Below are 21480 nucleotides of genomic sequence, written 5' to 3'. Positions count from 1 at the left end.
CCAAAATATACACGGAGTAACACAATTTTAATCGACAAAATCGAACGTTTTTTTCAAATTTATTTTTGTTTCTGTACTGAAAATGAAAAGAACCAGAAATTTTTCAAAATCACTTTCTTTGAGTTGGGCTGAAAAGTGTGACTCATTGCTTTGAAAAATTATTATTTGACCGATGATCATCACGTACTGTAATTGCGACAAAATACTTCATCATCTGACCATTCCCTGACCTCGGTATCGTGCGGGTACCATCGGGAAAGGAAAAAGATAATTATTGCGAGCAACACTGCAATCGGTGTATTTTTTATAATTACTATCTGTGAAGGTCTAGATAACTCAGAATATTATTCAACTACATCTACAAGGTAAAAGATGCTTTCTTGATGTACAAGTAAAACATAACACTAATGGGAATTACAATTGATAAAAGGTTTATCAATTTCATATACCTTATAAATTGTTCATACTTGAGATATTCAAGCTCATTTCTCACAAAGAATGACTAATTCATACAATTATCCGTAGTTCAACATTTTTTCGCAAAGTTACTCAATTGATGATAGTTTGTGTAAGGTACATTCATTGACCTGGAAGAGTTCCTGGGACTCGCGAAATGTTTTTTGTCTTATAATGAGTCCGTCGTTACATCTTAGATGAAAGACTTAAAGGTCCTACAAGAAATTTCTCAAACAGATTACATATAAAGTTTGAAAAAAAAAAAAAAAAAAAAAGGAACACCCGTTAAATTTGCCAATAATATTGCATCGACCGCAACCAGGTCTACCGCTTCCGTCACCGTGTAACGGTATTACGTTTTATCTATCCTTGATAAAAATGACACATGCGAAGTAGATAAAGCATAATTGAAGCCAGGTTCACATTAACCACAAGCAGCCAGCCACTGCGATGTCACGCAACTGTCCTTGCGTTAAACAGAAATGACAAGTGGCAAGTAACTGTCAAACGTAAATATGACCTAAGGAAGAGGGCAAATAAATTATTACAGTGGCATGAAGTGAAATGGTGCGAAGAAGTCGTTCTTTCAACGAAACTTAACGATCTAAAAATCAAATGCACATGTCCAAGGGTGAGGGTTAAAAATTGAAAGAGTCAATATTGCAAATGGCCGATATATCGAAGTTTGAAACATTCGAAATATTGATTTTTCAAAATGTTACTGAGCAATAGTCTTATTCCAATCTCCAATGACACTCTCCAAAATCAAGACTTCAACTTTCTTTATTTCATTTTCGCAAGTTTCAAACCAACTTCCAACTTTTTATCTCCACCCATGTCCAAACGAAACACGAATCGATCATCGCCGGTCAGTTGGTTATATCCGGAGAAGATTCCGGGCTTCAGGCGGAAATTTCCACTATCTCAACGGGCGTCGAGTCGCGTCGCGTCGACGCAACGACACACAACGTTCATTCATCGGCTGGCGTCAGTTGGGTAAACCTTCATATAATACGAGCAGAATCGAGAGTAGACGATGAGAGAGGGTGACTCATTGGTTAATTTTAGCGCTTCTAATGCTGATATTATACCGCCAGGCTCCGAGTCTTGTTAAATTTTAATAACCTCAGGTTACGCCATCCTCACCTCACCAACGCGATAAGTGGTGCGCATCCGATGCGGAATGCACTATCGGCGGCCATGTTTTTACCACTACTCACACTTCAATTGTAGTCATAGCGCATTTCAGCGGTTAAATTCTTTGTGGAAACACCATCGTGCTTGAGGATAGAAAAAATGTAAACGTTTCTGAAATTCGAACTTGCGAACTGACGTACGAATGGTTTTTGAAACGCCAGCGGTTTTTCACAAGTTCTAGGCGCAGCGATCTTACTATAGCTTGACTTTGCAGCTGTTAGCTTTTTAATCGGACTCATATTGCGTATAGAAAAGTGCATCTATTCGCACAATTTATTTATATATATATATGCTATTTTAGTACATATAAGGTACGTTGCTGGATGTGGTCATACGTTGCAGCGGTTTGAGTCAATAATTATCACACGTGTGGACACGTATGAGCAGTTACACGTTAAACTCGATGGATTCAGAATTTCTTTGACCTAGCATTTTTAAGGAGACATTTATGTCTACGAAATCTATTGTCAGTTTTTTACATTTTTGTAAACCTACATCCCTTCTGTACATAAAGATTTTTTTAACGGTCGCAAACCTTCAGTTTAATATAGTAAACAGTTTAAAGATTGTTCCTACAGTTTCTAACCGATTTACCTGAAATTTTTTCACATTTTTTTTTGAGTATTCTTCCCACATTGTCACAGGATTTTGCCCAAAAATTTATTGTTGAAAAACGGCTCATTTTTTGTAACGATTTTAAAAAATGATGATTTTTTTTAAATTTATGCTATTGAAAAAATCCTGTGACAATTTGTGTCAATTTACAGGTAGATTATACGTGTGAAATATTAACCCTCATACCCTAACGATGGGTCATTTTTATCCGGGTCAAAATTATCCAACATGGATTCTTGTGGACCCTTGTATGTAAAAATTTGGAACTTGGGGGAAAAATGTTTAGGGAGGGATAACCTAACAGCCGAGCTTCGGCATTGTATCTCATTCCGTTTGTGATTAAGGTGCTGTGAAAATCAGTGGAGGAAACAAACGACGACGTACTTAGCTGTAACGTACGTAAGAATGATTTTTTATTTTCATCTAAGAAGAAAAAGTGTATCTACATTGGTCTCGATTTTTTTTTTTTATCTTTTTTTTTTTCTTTTAGCAAAATGGTGACACGAAACTGTCTTCAAAGGATGAAAAAAAAAAACACAGTTTTTTTTGTATCAGATGCGGAAAACCTTCAGATAAAAAAAAAGGAAAGAAAAAGTAGATACTTTTGTAAAATTATACGTAAGATTTATTTTTTTATAAAAGTTTAATGAATATCATTAAAAAAAAACGTTTCGTACGTGTAAAAGTTATTCCGAATATTCTTTCCTTCACTAAAAACGTATACGGGAGTCAGGAAATAAGCATTTTTCAGAAACAAAAATAAGGGTTCGATTTTAACAGTCAAAATTTCACATATTTTTTTTCTAGAAAGGTGTCATTTCAGTAAAAAAGTGCCGTTGGATTTTGTAATTTATTTAAAAAATTCCGGGAGATATTATTTTTTTAAACATTGTCTCCATATTTTGCATGAAATTGTTATCGAAACTTTCTTTTTTTTTTCAAATGGGACAAATTATTATTATTTAGTTAAGGGTTCACAAAAGGCTCATGAATTGTTTCAGATTTTTTCTAAGGTTTTAAAATTGTGAAATTTGAGAAAGACACTAACGACACATTGTTAGCTTTAACAGTTGCTCAAAACGTCGTTAGAACGAATTTTAATCTTTTTACACAGTATTAAAATTCCACTCTGTGCATCATCCTAATACATTTAAATGAGAATCTAATGGAACAAATTTACTCTAAAAGATGTGAAAAATCAACTTTTACTGGTTAAAAAAAAAATAAATAAATAACTGAAATACCCAGGAATTTTTTGATATTTCTCTAAATGTCCCCTTAAATTATTTCAAACTTTTTTCACGCAGAGAACATATGGAATTAAAAGATACGTATTCTTTTATTAGTTAAAAATATTTTTTGTTCATAGAACGATAAGTGAATGAAATTTTGAAATGGAGGGAAGTGAGTAATGATAAAAATTTGTGATGGGAAAAACTAAGAATTTGGATTGTTATCAACTATTCAAAGTTATTCAACAACATATTTTTATCAACCTCGGCTGCGTTTGAATTAGACAGAAATGTCGAATCACTTAAATTTAAGCGTCACTTTCTTTGTTATTTAAAACGGCAAAAAGAAAAGCTATAATTTCAATGATTTTTATTTGTTTCATCCATAATTGGATAACAAAAACTTCAAAACATTTCAGCTGTCCATAATGATACGAAATGTTAACTTTCTCAGTAACTTACACTTTTTCCCAAGAAACTTATTTCTTCCCAATTCAAAATTGGCGTTCCTTCATTGTCTTATAATTGTTACGTTGAATCACGGTTTACTTTTCAATAAAATTGAATATCTTGTAATTGTGGAAAAAAATTCTTCATCCAGACAAAAGAAAGTAAAAAATAAAATAAATAAATGATAATAGCGTCTTTTCCTTTTCCGTATAATTTACGTAAAAAAAAATTTTCTCTGATTTAAAAAATACAAGTTCAATTCCTTGGCATGGAATTATCCATATCTGTAGCTAGCAGCAAACTAAGTCAATATGCTAATGACTTTCTGATCAATTCAGAATATGTATATATGTCTCCACTACATTCGACTCGAAAAAGGGGTTACAAGAAAAAATTTATAAGCAGAAGGTTTCATTGCCGAACAAACAATTTCATCGAGCCATGAATTCTAACCAAAAATTCTCAACGTCGACAACATTTTAGGTCGTAAATTTCTAATAAATGCTCATGTAGATAGTTACGGCAGCGTACTTTGTCACCGGTCGGTGTCCTGAGTTACCGAGTACATGGTACAGTCCTCTTCAAAATTGCTCTAGCAAACGTCGATCGTGTTGAGGTATGAATTTTTTCAACGCAAGCCTAAGTTGAAGCTAGTCAGACTTGATCTAGCTTTTTATTGGACACATTCTGCAGCTTAGAGTAACGGATTAATGATCACGTCTGCAGTGGTAACAGCAATACAATCATCTCACTGCATATTAATAGATAAAGACGATTTCTTGAACAATCCCACCGTTTTTTGAACGGGTTTGTTGCCATTTACACTACAGCAAAAATTTAATGTAATTACTGAAAAAGAATCTATGAAAACGAACTTTACGAAGGTATAAAAGTCGATTATTCCCGTGGGTGATTACTGCCCAAGGGAAGCGAGAACAAACCCACCCGAGGGAATAATCTCCTAATTTATTCCCTTGTTACGTAATGTAATATATTTAAGAATTGAATTAAATAGATAAATTACGTCTATCGTGAAGTTAATCCGCAAACAAATAAATCTCTTCGAAAATTTGTATAACGGTAGTATAGATTTTGAAGGAGTTTTCTGAAGAAACTGGTAAACTGTTAAAACCATCCGTATAGCTACTTTCAAAAAATTCAACACTATCTTGTTCACATTGAACAAAATGTGGTGGAAAATTTGAGTCCCAAGGAATTTTTTATCCTTTCGATGAATCATGGTTTGAACGTAAGGTTTCAAGAACAAACCATCCTGACTGCCAGAAATTTTTTTTTTTTTTCTTTTCATTACAACACATTCATACGATGAGAAATGGTGCATCGAAGGACACAAGGAATCTATATATTTTCTTCATATTTACTTATACTTCATTATTTTTTCTTCATATTTTTTTTTTTTTTTTTCTTATCAATGATGAAAATCGATTTTAGACTAGGAAATAAATGGATTTTAGACTACGTTAATATTTTTTTGAACGAAGCTGTACTCTTCGCAGTAACTCGTAAGTAAGCTGTGTAAAATGTGAACGTTTTCCGCAAAACGAGGCGCATTTATTATGTTCGGTACTTAGAGAACCATCACCTACACTTTTTGTAAGGACCTGTTTTTTCTTTGTTTTTTTTCCTTCATGTCCGTATCCTGGAAGGAAATAAATCAGGACATGAAAGCTCGTAGGAAAGTTCGCTGGGTACTTCGCACACATTATTTTAAACGTTGCTGCGCAACGTTTAACGTGCGAATTGTTACATTGAGAGAAAAAAGTTGTTAAATCAATAAAACTTACAGTCACAGGCTGCGAAATGAATATTTATTTGTGTCAATTCAAGATCTGTGGGTCCTACAAAATGTCTAGTTGATTTAAAAAGTTTAGCTATTTTGTCAGACCTGCAGACCTTTAATTGTCACAAATAAATAAAAGTTTCACTTTAATATTCATTTCGTCACCCGTGACTGCAGATTTAGTTGATCATCGACTTTTGTCTTTCGGTTTAGTGATCAATTTGAACAGCAAGAGTTGCTGTATTTTTTCTGCGACGGATTTTTTATTCTTTTCATTTAAGTGTCGCAAATTAAAAAATGTTCAAGATAGTATAATTATTATTGATTTCAATTGCACTACAAAATTTTTTAAAAAGCAGATTTCGGATCTACCCAAGCATGTTTCATTACTAATAAAGGTTGAACTCAGCGAATATAACCACAAGTGAAATACAATAATAGCATTTTTTTTTTTATTTAACTAAAAATATTCGTGGTAAATAAACCGATTAAATAAATTGCACTCTTTATTTTTTGCCCAGTTGACTAGCCGATATAACAATTGTAATTGACTCGTCAACGCATGGATCGATTGACTATTTATAACCAAGATACCCATCTCAAGAGTCGTGCAATGATTGATCGATAATAAGAGTCAAATGAAGTTAATCGTAATCATCACGGCCAGCGATGACACCGACTTAACTATTTAACCAGATCGCTGCACCGAGCAGTAAGGTTCAATCGATCGCATCGTCGAGGCGTTATCATCTCGTCAAGTCCATGTAATACATGCGCATGATACGCAGTTTATATACTTATATACATGCAGATTTAACCAAATGGAATGCTTTTTTTATTTTTTAATTTTTTCTTTGATACAAAAATTCTCTAATATTGTGGTTTTCCATGCCATGAACTTTTCCGATATGAATAAAATTTTAACCATCGGAGACAATGATTTGATTCTATTGGATATATCAAACTGTATTCAGCAGTTCAATATCCTTCTATTACATTTCTTGTAGTGAGAGATCGTTGCTACTTTTTTTTGCAATCTTTACTACTTTCCATCGCGACCATGCTCTTGTGTTTGATGCTACAAGTAGAAAAATATTTCTACTGAAATAAAATTACGTTTTTACTCAATATGAACATTTCAATTATTGCATAAAGTTTCTGTACCTAATGCATATACTTCCTTTTATTAAGCTTGTTTGGAAAAATGTTGAGACGAAAAATTGTAGGACAGGGACATGTTTAAATCTGATACAAGATGAGAAAAGGGGGGGGGGGGGGGGGGGAGTCGGGAGATTTCTCTCTGGTCAATAAAAATTTTGGAAGTGAGTTCACGAAAAGAAAGGATTTCATGTAATTATATAAACTGCAATATCAGCCGGCCAGGTTAGCGTTTTGTGTTACACGGATGAAAGCTAAATTGCATACTTCTAGGCGCAATCTCATTTGTTTCAATCCCATTGTTTTTGTTATTGTTCAGTCATTTTCACGCCAACTCATAACGAAACCAAACCGCTACAATTTTCTTGACAATATGAATATTGTAATTGTAAAATATAATGGCGGAATTCTAGACCGGAAGTCAAATTAATATGCTATTTCTGCAAATTTTTAGAACGAAAATTAGGATTTTTTCTACTTTATGGACGATTTCATGTTTAAATTGTACCCCATCTGTGCCTCGTAGTTATAGGGATTTGAACGAAATTTGGCGATTCCGTAGCTTCGGTGGTGAAAGAATTATTGTTAGAAGGACTTTGAAAAATTCAAATAATTATCGGAGTTACGGGACTTGAAACTTTGTGATTGTCAGTTTTTCAATCCCCGTAACGACTGATTGTAAGCTGAATTTTTTTCACCACATTGGACGAAAAATTATCAAGTTTTTAGACAATTTATGTCATTTTTATGACTTGATGTTCTAAGTCTACATAAAGTGAAGTATGACTCGTTAGTCGAACTAATAGAACTTTGAACTAACAGTCGGATAAAGTTTGGAAAATATTTTCTAAAAAGTCGACCATTGTGCTTATGTAACTGGCTTTAAAGACTTTTAATATAAGAAATTCAGTGCATTCCATCCAATTTTCATCCATGTAGCCGTTCCAAATGTAAAGCAGATGAAAATTGCGAAATTAGGGATTTCATACGTCTAGCTTGTCAAAACTTACGACTCCTGACAAGTGACTTGGGATATTGTCTGATCTGATCATCTTCTAATCCAACCAAATCCGGATTAGAAGATGCAGAAAATCCTCTTATTTGTTAGTTATAAATCGTGTTAAAGTTCATTTGAATAATGACTTTAGGGAGAAGAAAAACTTGGATAGAATGAAGAAGAGATTAAAAATTTATCCTCGATTCTTATTAAAAAATATCGACTTATCCCACGACGTAGCTGTTCAAAGAGAAGGGTCATGATAGTGGATCCATGTGATCCATAGTGAAGCGATATGATAAATGATAAATAAGAAAGATATCGATTTATAAAACAATAATACAATGCACTTTATTTGAAGGACATGTGCAATTCATCAAAATACGTCAGAACGACGATTGAGGCTCTTACAATTGACACAAATAGAAGACTTTGAGACGATAGACAACACATGAAACGTGGATCTGCTATTTTGCCGAAACAGTGCGGCTATTGGAATTCGTACAACTTTAGGAGATCAAGAAATTTCTTGACGTTCATCTCGTTTAATTGAATTTGACCAGGTCCCAGACTTGTACGTTGGACAAGAAAAGCATCGGGCGTCAACACGACGCGACGACGGTAGATGGTTGCGTCAAATATTTGGCAGCGGAGTCAATATTGAGCAAGGAGTCACGATACAGTGAGACAAACAGACTTTAGTACTTACGTCACTTGTTACCTACACGGATAATTTACTTCCAAGTTCAGGGCAAAGTAAGGGTTGAAAGATACGCGATGAAACTACTTTTACTTGGATTCTTTCCACTAACGTTGGTTCAAATTATTTATTGCTGAATTTATAATCACGCTAACGTAAATTCAAATGATGTATAACTTAACTAGTATTCGTAGAACTGGACCTTGAGATCGCTAGCGATTAAAAAATAGATGCCCAATTCACAAAGAAAATGAAAAATTTTTCAGGGCAGATTGAAAGCATATTTTGTAGCTACATAAATTTGCAATTAATAATTAATTTAAAAATTTGACATATATTGAATCGTTTTTATACCTAATGTACGTATGAATGTTTAATTCTTTCTTTCTTACTTGACACATTTTGTAGGAACTCTTCTTAGTGAACCCAAATAATCAAGGAATCAGTCTATAAATTGCATTGCATTTTTCTAAATCTCGGTATCGCTACACATAAAGCAGTTCACTTTTGACTTTATTGGTGAACCGAATTTACTTGAAAATATTATAACGACTATTTGCGTTTTTAGAGAACAGAAATATTCAAATACATAGTTAATGTATGGATAAATTTACGAGGCGTAGGACTGCATGACTTAATTTGTTGTTTATTTAAACGAATGTTTCCGTGTGCATTTTTTCACAGTTCTAATTGTCAATAACTGATTCAGAATCGGTCTTCAAATAATCGTTACACTTTTTAATGTTTTCATTCCTCGATGAAGGAAACTGCGGAGTGTCAAAGTTTATAAATAATTATTTAAATAACGTGTATCAAATATTTTTTTTTTTGTAATTAAAGGTTCATATTTATTGATTGAATTTTATTTTAGATTCTTTGAAGCTATTCATGGATTCGGACTTATGATCCTTCCTCATGCTTATAGACCGAAAGCTTTCTGGCCATTCTACATTTTGTGGATCGTATTTTTTCTTTTTCCGAACTTTGATTGTCTACAGCAAATTTTTTCGGTCTTGCGTCTGTTCGACGTATTAGCAGTTGTCAACAAGAAAAGAAATTTTTGGAAGGGATAACAATAGAAATTAATAAAAATAAATGCTACACATTGTTCATTGGTATTTAAACTTTATGAAAAATTTCATTTCATTTTATTCTTACAAAAATTACTATATAAAAAATCACGTGATCCACAACTGTAAGAAAAAAAAGTTGCTCAACGGTCGACATCATATCTCCGGTGAATGTTGATCGATCTGCAAAATTGAAAGAAATTCTTGTAAAACAAAGTTGTAGTTATAGTCTGTCGAGCCGGAATTTTGGATTTCGAAACCTTTAGCAATTTATAGCAGGTTAAAAAAAAATATACGTTTTACGTCATAAATTTTACAGTTTAATTATTTTTATAAAATCATTAAATCAAAATATTAAAAATCCGGCTCGACAGACTATAAAGAAAACTATTTTGAATATTTGTAAAAAATCGCATCAAAAAATATTAAAAACTGTACGAGTTATCGTGTCGATCGTGTCGGAAAAAGTAGTTTCGAGAAAAACGCGTTTAAAGTATTAACTGCATTTTGCTCGAAGTCGCGCGCAGCTAAATCAAGAACTTATGAATTTTTTTCATTTGTTTTGTAAACTTACGTTTAATCCTCCATTCCGGCTTCGTATTGTATGCCTTCCTTGTCGGTAGTTAATTGTTTTTGCTTAATTTTTTTACTGTCGACGAGCTGTTCTGGCCTCTTTCGTCGGACAGTCACATTTTGTACCATAACTTTGGTTCTATAGAGAATTTTTGCAATCAAACCGCCTTTGCTCGGTAAAGATTCCTTCTTTACTCCTTTGGCTTTTGAATTTTTAACGCGAATTTTTGTGACAAAATTATCATCTAACTTGAGTTTGTTGCACATTTTCTTTCAGCTTGGCTTATTCTGCAGCTTTTTTTCTTCTATCAATTCAAAAATCTTTTCAACTCTCATTTCATTACATAAAGTATCTTTCACTTGGGTGTCTCTTAATCCGTTAATATCGTGTCACTCTTACGTTTTCTGTTGATTCCTTTCCGAGATTTGGTCTTTGGAAATGGTTTAATATCTCGCAGCAAGATATTTGTTTTCTTACATTCAATATTTGAGTTAATTCTCGCTTCAAGTTCAACTTTCAGTGAATATTCTGGAACTTCAGTAGATTCACAGTTAATAACTGATAGCTTCGCATCTGCTATAAATTCAACGTCGAGGATAATCGGCTCAGGACCATTCTCAAGAGCTTTTAAGATATCACATAACGATAAAGCATCGAGCGATATCGATGCTTTGTGATGAGCAGGATCAGTTTGATCCCCATCACTTGCTGAGCTTGGTGATACTACATCAACTGTATCAAAAGTAATTCTTGAATCTATGAACTCAGTCGCGTTATCATTATTATTATTATAATCATTTTTATTAATATTACGTGAAGTATTATCGATATTTCAATCTACGCTTAGGGCCTGATTCGTTTCAATGGTTGGAGTGGATCGGAAAAAATAGATTGCGATTAAACGGCCAAGTACCTGTCGAGGCGGTAGGATCAACAGGATAATTCCATCGGTCTTATGAAACTTCAAACTACTTATCGTGATATGAGAATCATGGTTATCAAGAATCAGCAGGATTTTGTAGTCGAAGGATGCTCGATTTGCAGTTTTTCGGTCAGATTTCTTTTTCCTATTTCTAAATAAATTCGTTGATTTTTTAAAAATACATATGATTTTTTGTTTAAGCAATTTATTGATAAATTTAGGCATTATTATTACTCATATTCAATTTCCTTATCATCTTTATTGTGATTGATTTTTTTCCGACTTTTATCGTATCGTAAAGTATTCAATATTGTCGACGAGACCGTTTAAAGATTTTTTTTTTAATTTAGAGCCCGTTTGAGTTCCATTTTCAAATTTTCACTATTCGGTTAGAATCGAAATGAAAACATGATGATATTCTTTCAAAAATTTTAAGTTGCTGAGTTGATGACGAAAAATGCTAATGAAATTTATAGATAAATTAATAATAATTTATTGACGTCAAACGCAAATTTGAAGGATATCACTATATAGAATGACTCAAGATCTTCAAAATCGGTTTTCTGTTTTTTTTATGCGATCAATGGGTTCGACGATACAATAGTTTGAATTTTCGCATATATTCTTAAAAAAGTCGTAAATTTTTTTTGCAAGATACGTATTTTTTTTTTTTTTCATGTTTAGAATGTGTCTGCAAAATTTGAAGAAAAAAATCGGAATCATTGATTAATATTTATGGTTCGTAGCATCTCCCAATAAAGTGGATGTCTTACCATAAGGGCTTAACAACAATTCTAACCTTGGATCCCCGTAAAATGAAAATTCCAAACACCAACTTGCCAAAAGGCTGTAAACTGCGTTTCGACCTGTTGAGTCATTAACGTTCGCGTAGAATTATTTATTTTTGTTTGACATTTTTTAACGATAGTCAATCATGGTTGGGTATTTCTGGGAGTGAAGGGGCTGCCCTCTTTTCCCCGTAAATTCCCTCCACCGCCAAACAATACTAATCAAATTATTTGGTAAATGATGTTACGCCTTTTTGGCAGCAAGTGTTTTTGATTTTTCAATCCAAATTTGACCAGAAATTTGTAACCATATTTTGACTTATATCACTTCATCTCAATTTGAAATGTTGGCAATGACTACTCAACATAACCTGACAATGCGTGATATACAGATGCTTGCGAAATGCGGAGTATGACAGGCAATATGACATCAGAAACGAAAGATCAAATACGTTATAAAATTTCAATCATTTACCCGGTAAACCAAAGTGGTTAGAGAAACCTAAATTACTTGACTTTCATGATTTCAAAGTTACCGATAATAAGTTTTAGTTAACTTTGAAAGTAGAAATGTACAAGGTCACGATCCAAAACGATTTAGGAACATTTCAGTCGTTGATCTATCTTCTTATGTCTACTTTCATTAGATTAAGTAAACGGTTCATTGTGAAAAAACTGCTGATCGTGCTAATCTTTTAATGAATGCTCAATCGTTTCACATATTCGATCAAGTGATCGTATAAGTTGTGCAAGATTTGCGAGTGCATGATAGGTTATAGCTCCGTCTGCGTGCAAAAATAGCTAGTCACTGAAATACTTAAACGCGCTGAAAATAGATGCAAGGTAACCATCTTGAAGCCCTGCGTCATTGACTAGGCCACCTCGAACATTCTCATGTGGATTGAAAATTTAATTACTAGCCTTATGACGGGGGTTTGAGCACAATAAACATAAAGTTTAAGGCGAGGGGTGAAACACTCTGAAATTATGATTTTTTGAGGTTAAAATAAGTTAGATGAAGTCTAATCTTTACTTGCTAAGTACCGGTTAACGCTCTATAATCTGTTTCATTTGCGTTTAACGTATCCTTTGACCACGAGAAGAAGAAGAAATTATCCATGATGTGCGAATAAAATTGTTCCAAATCGATCGCTAAGAAAAAAATCATCAATCAATGATCTCGAAGTGGGTCACCCCTCGATGTAAGGTATCTAGAGGCTTTTCACAAACGTGAGAAATGTGGCTATACGAGCTTGGCGCGAAAAACATTGTTATTATTTTTTAACAAAAAATAATCTACCGAAATTTAAGAGCAAATAATTTCGCATTTAATATTTTGTATACGTGTAATTCTTGGCTTGACTCTATTGGGCGCGTAAAACATGAAGGTTTTATATTTTTCGGTACGAGATGAATTTCCGGAATGATCAAGAAGGTTCGTTTGCACAGCAGTTTGGTTTCGCAATCTAGCTTGTTTGGTTGAGACTATCCCAGTCCCCATAAATAACAATAAGTTAAACAAACACCCAGTCTATATTTCTCTGGTCGTAAACGAGTATAATCACATTCACGATATATATATATATATATTTGTATGTAAATAGCAAATTCGTGCGAATAAAAAATATTTGGACCAAAATTTTCATCACCAGATGAAAAAAATCTACAGATTTCATTCATAAATTGATTATGGAATCTATTGAAAATGCAACTTAGCTAATCATGATCTTTTACTTTTACAAGTTTTAAGCTCGTAGTTTATGGACGACTTCTAGGTCATGACTCTATTCATTGTCTGCAACCCCCACCCCTACTGCCCATGGCTTCAATACGCAAGCGCTTGAACAAGACTCTATATATATATATATATATAGTAGTAGGTTTTTTTGCGCCACCCTAATATATATATAGAGTGTAAAGGTAAGGTGGACTATCTCCGTGTATAGAAAGCGTCCGTAAGGTAAAGGGAAATTAAGATGGTGTTGCTGCAGCAGAAGTTCCACAAAGCACCAATCAGATTGAACCCGATTGAACCCTGATTGCTAAGCGCCAATCAGATTGTCTCCCTTACTGCTTATGGGCGCCATTCTGGTGACTTGTTGAACCACGATTTCCTACCTTTTGACGGACACTTTTTCAGTTGAAAACCCATATGAAGTACTTCTAGTTACCTCCACCTTCTAGTTACCCTACCATAACTCTGTACTACTAATCCCACTACGCACATTTGCCATGACTTTACCAACGAAGTCTCGTAACTTTAGATCCTGTAAACATTTTCAATGTTGAAGAATGGATTGGCCACGTCTCTTCTTGGTTTACCCCCCCCCCCCCCCCCCCCCCCCCTTACCGCCCATTTCTTTCGCTCTGCCAGGGTGACGTCTATATACAAGGCACCTGGCTCCCTGAAAGCATGTTTCTATAGTATCCCGTGGAAAAGATTTCGATGCATGCAGCATGTGAGAACTTGTGCCTAAGCCTCAGAGTCTTTTTGGGATTATCGTTGTTATAATGGAAATTTGGAATCTCAATGTTTTTTTATTCCGAACAAATTGATAGAAATTGAAAATATCGAGACTTCTTTGTTGGAGTTTCGACATTAGAACGGCTTTCAGCAATCGGGGCGACACCCAAGTATTCTTGGAAGAATCGGTCACGTGGTTGCATTTAGTTAGCCTCATTTAGAAAAAATTATTTTACACACATAAGATTTTTTTGATAAAATGTATCAGACATTAATTGGAAAATTTAAGCTTCGATATTATTCTGTAATCCAACCCTTCGTATTACCTGTCTTATTTTAACCCTAGAAGACATGTATGAGGTCGTAAGCGACCCCAATCGGCTTTCAAACTGTACTTCTAGGCTAGAAGTTGACACTATGGTGTTAATACTTACGCTAATACTACAACCAAACTTTGATGAAATTAAATTTGCTCTTCACCATTCGTTTCCTTATTAAAAAATGAGAAGATTCACGTACTTACGAGTCCTATTATTGCTTTTAGAACGATTTTGCGAACCAAAACACCCGTGGAGTTGTCATCGATCCCACTCATGAGTTAGAGGGTAGAAAAAAAGATAAATGTGTTCTAAAAATAATAAATAAAATATTGTAGACGAATAAATGGGCGGGGAAAAATGTAGAAGAATCAAAAGATGGAAGGGTCACAATGTGGAAATTGCGAGGACGTGAAAATCTACTCTTAATAGAATTTCAAAATGTTATTAAGTACTAAAAATGCGATCAATTTTTATATCCAACTGTTTTATACGTTGTAGTTCACCTCGTCAATGAAATAGCATCTAAGAAACAGTTCAGAACTGTTCATATTTTAGTAATAATAAACTATTTTCACAGGTTTTTTTTTAAATTGAAATTAATGGTCAATTGCAAATTATTAGGATAATTAGGTCGGGATTTGTCAGATTTCAATTTCCACGGCAACTTTTGTTTCCTACGCTTCTCCGATAACTATGAATTTTTTTGAAATTGTGAAAAGAACACTTTTTAAAGTACACTACTTTTGGACGGTTTTTTTTTTTTTTTTTTTTTACTTGTCAATAATATCTCGAGTCATGTGGAACATGATTGATCGAAACCGCGTGAAAACTTTTTGTCTTACAATAGTTTATTATGAGTGATTAAATCTGAACCAAATCGAAAAATTGTAGAGTTTTTCTGACAAGTCCACATAAGGTATCGAAATTGGGCCTACACAACAGATAGATTTTTGAAACTGTAAATCTGTTCCAACTGTCAAGTTGTGTTTGCACACTTTTAAAAAATTCATCCGGGAATGTCAAATTAGGGATGCACCGTCGAAATTTGAAATCCTTCCGTTCGTTTTTTTATTTAATTTATGAAACGAAGGATGAGTTTGCTCGGTCGGTAAAGGTAGGAGTACTACAAGACCTTAAAGTTGAGTCAGAGAACGATCTCGAATGAGAATATTCTTGTCGTACAGACGCTGAATTGTATTGTAACGAGTTAAAGTCTCTTAATCAGCAAATATATTTTTTGAGCATTAAAAAAAGTTTCAATAATTTTATTCTACAAGAGCTTTTATTCTTGGTAGTATGATTATACTGCGTTTTAAAGTTCCGCTTGATTAATTTTGACGATGAGTTACGGATTTTCTATAATATTATGATTTCTTATTACGCACAAAAATACGTCCAATGAAACCGTCCACATAAAATGTATAATAATAATAGTATCATGGTCAAGTTTTTGGTCACAGTGATTGAAATACTGAAACACGTGTTCCATTTTTTCATATGTGGAATGCGTCTGAAAAATTTCAAAAAATCGGAATCATTGAGTTAGACGTAAAATGAGTCATACCTGAAAAATGAAATCATTTTTATACACTGCACCATGGGATTGTCTCAATAAGCCCCATAAAAGTTTGTCAATGTACCCCATTGCTTGTTTATAATTTTTTCAATTATTATTTGACAGAAGATCCATTTTCAGGTTATGTTACTCTTACTCGCACTTGCCTTTATATGTGGCAAATCACGTATGAGGAGACTTTCAACAAAAACTCTACTGCAATGGATAAAAAACAAATCATACAAGTCAAAAAAACCAGCTTCCGTAAGGCCCGAATCTATTTTATTGTTTTTCTACGCGATGTCAACCTTTCACTCTATGAAAATAGGATAAGTTGGCAGACTTTAGACAACGAATGATAGTTTAATAGTTCAAGATTCCACCACGAGAGGCAAACGAGATATGGATAGTTGAACAGGCTGCCCCGTGTAACAGAGGACCCTACCCTCCCCTACGTGCATAAACTACATTTTCAAATATAGTAGGTTCCCAACAGAACTTTTCAAATCTATTCCTCTTATCGCAACTGATCCGATGTTGACGTTGGTAGTGTCTTTAATACGGCAACCTGCCTAACTTCTTATACTAGTTTCGAGAATTACTTTGAGGGCATGAAATTCAAACTGCCCATTACAGTATTGTCCTCGAACCGTTATTTGGATTCTCGTTTCTCTCTCAAGTCAGCGTACCCTTGGTCAAGAGAGAAACAAGGGGTAAGAGGGGGGCAGCAAGCAAGGATAAGTCGTAGTCAGTCAGTCAGTCAACAACTCGCCAAAGCTACGTGCTCAAGTAAACTCTTGTAGAGTCCAGTGCCAATGTACTAGTATGTGTGTGTGTCTGCGTGAGGCGTGCAAGCCAAAAATCGAAAATTTAACCAATCGTAAGAAGAAACTTGTGGAATCACCTTCACAATACCTTTGACCATAAGGTAACAAACTACTGAACAATCACTGCATATACTATTCCATGTTACACTTCAAGTGTTTCTTCCTCGCATCTATTCTGCGCGCTTTTGAGGTTATCACAAACTTCTCGTTTAGTTCCTGTGCATTTAGTCAGGGTCACACGAACTTCGGGCCACGTGTTCGAGCTAGCTGACCAGGAAATATTCTAGTTTAGTTCGATCCTAGGTAAGACAGTTTATACCCGACCTGGCGCTCAATAGAAAAGAGGAAAGGTTAGAGAAAGCTTCGTACCGTTGCGGCACACAAATAGGCCCGTTTGTGCCTGCCCTTCGTGCCTTCGTGTATTTGCCACACGATTTTAAGTTGCTCGGATCCACGATATCCTTTTTCAAAATTTCCCTGATAAAATCTCCCCTGCAGAAAATCCATCCTTCACAGAATTCCCCTTTCCCAATATTATTATACGTTTATTGTTGTTCATACAATTGTTTATATATTTATTTATTCATATATTTTTTGGTCTTTTTTCAATTCATAATAATTTTGACATCCGGGGGGTCTAGTCCAGGTCCAGGGGGTCTATATTTGTCCAGTGAGAATTTTTTCCGGGGGGGTTTTGTCTGGAGATTTTATCCGCGCACATTTCGTCACAGAGGGATTTTAACCAGTAACCTTGTAAGTAGGGTGTTTCGTCACAATAATTATGTTAGTGATGTAACGAATATTCGCATATTTCTTCATATTCTCATTCGCATCCGCATTTGCAAAAATCGTGTGAATATTTTGCGAATGTGACTGTTACAAGTACTTTTTATTTTGCTTGTAAAAGTTATAAAAATAATGTTAAATACGAGAAAAAATATTGGTTTGTTAATGAAGTTCTATTATAAAAATTTTTCTTCACGTTTGAATCACACTCTAATCTCAAAATTAATTTGTTTCTGTTATCAATCTGTCGTTAAATAATCAGAGAAACAATCGGTTTAGTTTGGATCAATTGTCAACTTTTAACGATGAAGAAATTCACCAGACTTAAACACGTTCGCATTTGCATTCGCGAATACTTAAAATTTTACACTCGTTATATCACTATAATTCTGTATTGACATCATTGGAATACAGATTCCGTGTAATATTCCAAAAAAAAACTGCTTCGCATGTTGATTTCAGTTGCTGTTTCAGTCTGAAATCAAAGAAAATGGTTTTTCGCTTGCTTCGATCTATGTCTTCTGACTACGATTTTGTGATTGGGAGACTCGTTGTAAAGTCGAGAGTAAATTGAATGTACCTTCATGTCCCAAACAATACTAGTAGTAAGATACTATTTTTAGGATAATATATTTCTAAAACTATTTTTTCGAATACAATATAAACTTCTATTTTTTAAGTTTATTTATATTCAATCAGATTTTAGAAGCTTTTTAATTATTTGTTTCGCCTGCACCTTCTACACCAAAAGCTTGCTTACCTCCATCTTGGCCTTGAAATTTTCGTTATTCAACCAAAAACTTATCAGAAATATTTAAAACCAATTGATCAGGGGTATCAATTCGATATTAGGTTTTTGTGTTTTTGGGAACAGTAAAATCAAACCCTCGGTTGAAAAAATCTAAAACTCTCCAAAAAATGGTTTTTTTTATACACCCCGCACCATACTCAAAAATGAAAAAAAAATCGCTGATGGTGTGGGTCAGGCGTAGGTCAGTTTGGGGTGAAATTCACGTGGACTTGAATACTTTGAAATTTACTCTGTACTTTCGACATTATAAATCTGGAAATATGCAGACAATTTCATTCTACGCTTGGTAATCAAACTAATTCCGGATGCGTTTCTTTTCCATGATTTGTTTTGAATCACACGTTCTTCACTTACATAATGGACAATTGCGTATTCGTACTGCACTCAGTCTTCTTTTCTAAGTCTTCGAACTGTTTGAGCCTTTCTACAGATTTATTTCACTACAACGCTGGAAAATTTTTTGCCGGTTCATTGCAATTTCCGAAGACGAATTAACTCACTTCATTATGTCTTGGTTATTCAACTGAGGCTGCTGTTTCTGATTTTAACATTGAACGATGTGAAACTGTATAAGATTGACACGTACTTTTTGGAATACTTGATACACAATGTTTAATTACATTCAAAGGTCCCTGCACTCAGTGGTTTGCGCACCAGCAGTTCTATTTTCTCCATATTCAAATTTGATTCAACACTTCATATTTCTTTTCGATTATTCGCTCCCTATCGTGAACTGCGGAAATCTGCAAGTTCTCCTTTAACGATGCACAAAACGCTGAGAAATGTAGGAAAAATGCTCTTCTCACATCTTTCACCTTTAATTTAACTAACCAACTATATGTGAAATCGTTTAGTTTTACGAAGCAAAGTAGAAACGTGGAGTCTGTAGAACTACATAAGGGTGGTCCTTATTCGGGAGCTGGAGAAATTATTATTGACCTCGCCCCCCTCCCCCCTCCTCCCAGATCTGTTCCAACTGGAGCAAAAGAAAATCTGCGTAACGTTTCAAGCCACTATGTCAAATGCCATACGTGCCTCAAAGCACCGAAAGTTTTAAATGAAAAATATATGTAGACTTAGCGACACATAAATATCATAAGTATTTAAATACATGTAGTATACGGCTTGAAACCTTGTGTTCGCGCTCGAACCTCGCGGACTCGTTGGTACTTCACGACGTTGAGGGTACCCTGCCGCATGGCGGCGCGCTGTGCGAAAACGGAGTCTAGAGGGCGCGCGCGTAGCTCCCGACTTCACGCGCGTGCGCGATTCACTTAGAATCGAGCGCTCGAGTAGGTAGGACGTACTGCTAAATCTCCCTATTCTGCCCACGCGTTCGATTACCGCGTTCTTTCCGCGCTCGGTCAGGTGTCGAGTTCTTTCCATCTCACGTAGTTTTAAGGATCGCGTTTTTAGGGTTGGTTATGGGAACGGGGTCCACCTTTTGGTGACCTGAGGTGCCCGTTCCTAGGGGGAGCGTCGGTGCGGCGACACACTTGTCGTCCGAACACAACAGCTTGGATCCCCGAGACGTCGGGATCGCTGTTTGCACGGCCCTGAGCCATTTTGGACGCTCCCCGTTACCCCACTTCCACGTAACAGTCGGAAGTGCGGCGTGTTGATGAGTAGTATATACTTGGCAGGTAGATTGAGATTATTGAATGATCATTGAATTTAGATTAATTTGTTTAATAAGGAACGCGCAAGTTAATTTATTACTCTGTAGCCTGCCGAACTGATTTTTGTTGGATAAATACAGGAATTACTTCGGCTTTTCCCTCTAAACCGTGAGGGGTTTTTGTGCCGAAGCAAGCGCTCTCTTATCTCTCGTGAAATTTTGGACTTTATTTATTCACCCTCTCACTCACTCATCCCATCCCGATTAGCTTTGGAATCGTACTCTAGACAAGTAACTAAACACCTTACAATTTTTTTTCCAATGATTTGAAACAGATCTGGGTGGTAGCTAGACGAAAATTTTTCTGATTCCCGAATTAAGATCACCCTAACACATAAACGATGATAGTCAAAAATCATAAGACGATTTTTTGAATGATCCTTAAGTATATGCTGAATTGTTTTTATGTTACGATTTTGCGTTGAACGAAACAAACAACTCATGTTATAAAGGAAACGGGTACAAGTGATATTATGAATACCCGATTTTTATCTGCCTTGTCTGTTCTTTTTCTGCCCTTGCCTAATTTTTCATTCTTGATTTTCTGAAAATTTTTACACGCTGCACTATCGACTAACTATTGTTTAAACAATTTTAATTCTGATGCAACAGGGTGGTCCGAAATCGGTCATCATTAACAATATAGTTTGAGGAGATGTAATTCTCGAGAAAATTCAACATCATAGGCAGAAACTCTAGAATATATGTGAATGTAGAAAACTGTATAGTATGAAATCCATTTCAAGTCAAATTCATTTACCTTGGAGGTTAAGTCTGCTAACGATGAATGTTCTGTGAGTGAAACACTTTCGCAACTCAGTTTTACTATCGCTTATAGTTCACGATTTATAATATCGAGTCACTTCCATAAGTCAAAAGATCAAAGATCGGCACAGTTCGCTGACGCTTGAGTTTGCCTATCAGTTTCCGAATTTCTAGCACTTCGTAAACTCACGTCAGATTATAAATTGAAGCCAAACGTTCTGCTTTGAGTGCAAAATACTCAAGACCGAAACTAGCGTGCGAGTGAAAAATACTATAGGATAGTAGAAACAAATCAGATCAGATTTGAATCAAAG

The 21480-nt window shown here is 34.8% G+C and overlaps 1 protein-coding gene across 2 annotated transcripts in view; it reads left to right on the top strand.

Annotated features, from left to right (window-relative positions):
- The window catches only part of LOC124408098 (multidrug resistance protein homolog 49-like), a 60136-nt gene that overhangs the window by 613 nt on the left and 38043 nt on the right, over positions 1-21480 (top strand). The window lies entirely within an intron of this gene.

Source organism: Diprion similis, chromosome 1, assembly GCF_021155765.1.
Source record: "Diprion similis isolate iyDipSimi1 chromosome 1, iyDipSimi1.1, whole genome shotgun sequence".
Taxonomy (NCBI): Eukaryota; Metazoa; Arthropoda; class Insecta; order Hymenoptera; family Diprionidae; genus Diprion; species Diprion similis.
Note: the sequence above shows the minus strand (reverse complement) of the source record. Positions and strands in the feature narration are given on the sequence as shown.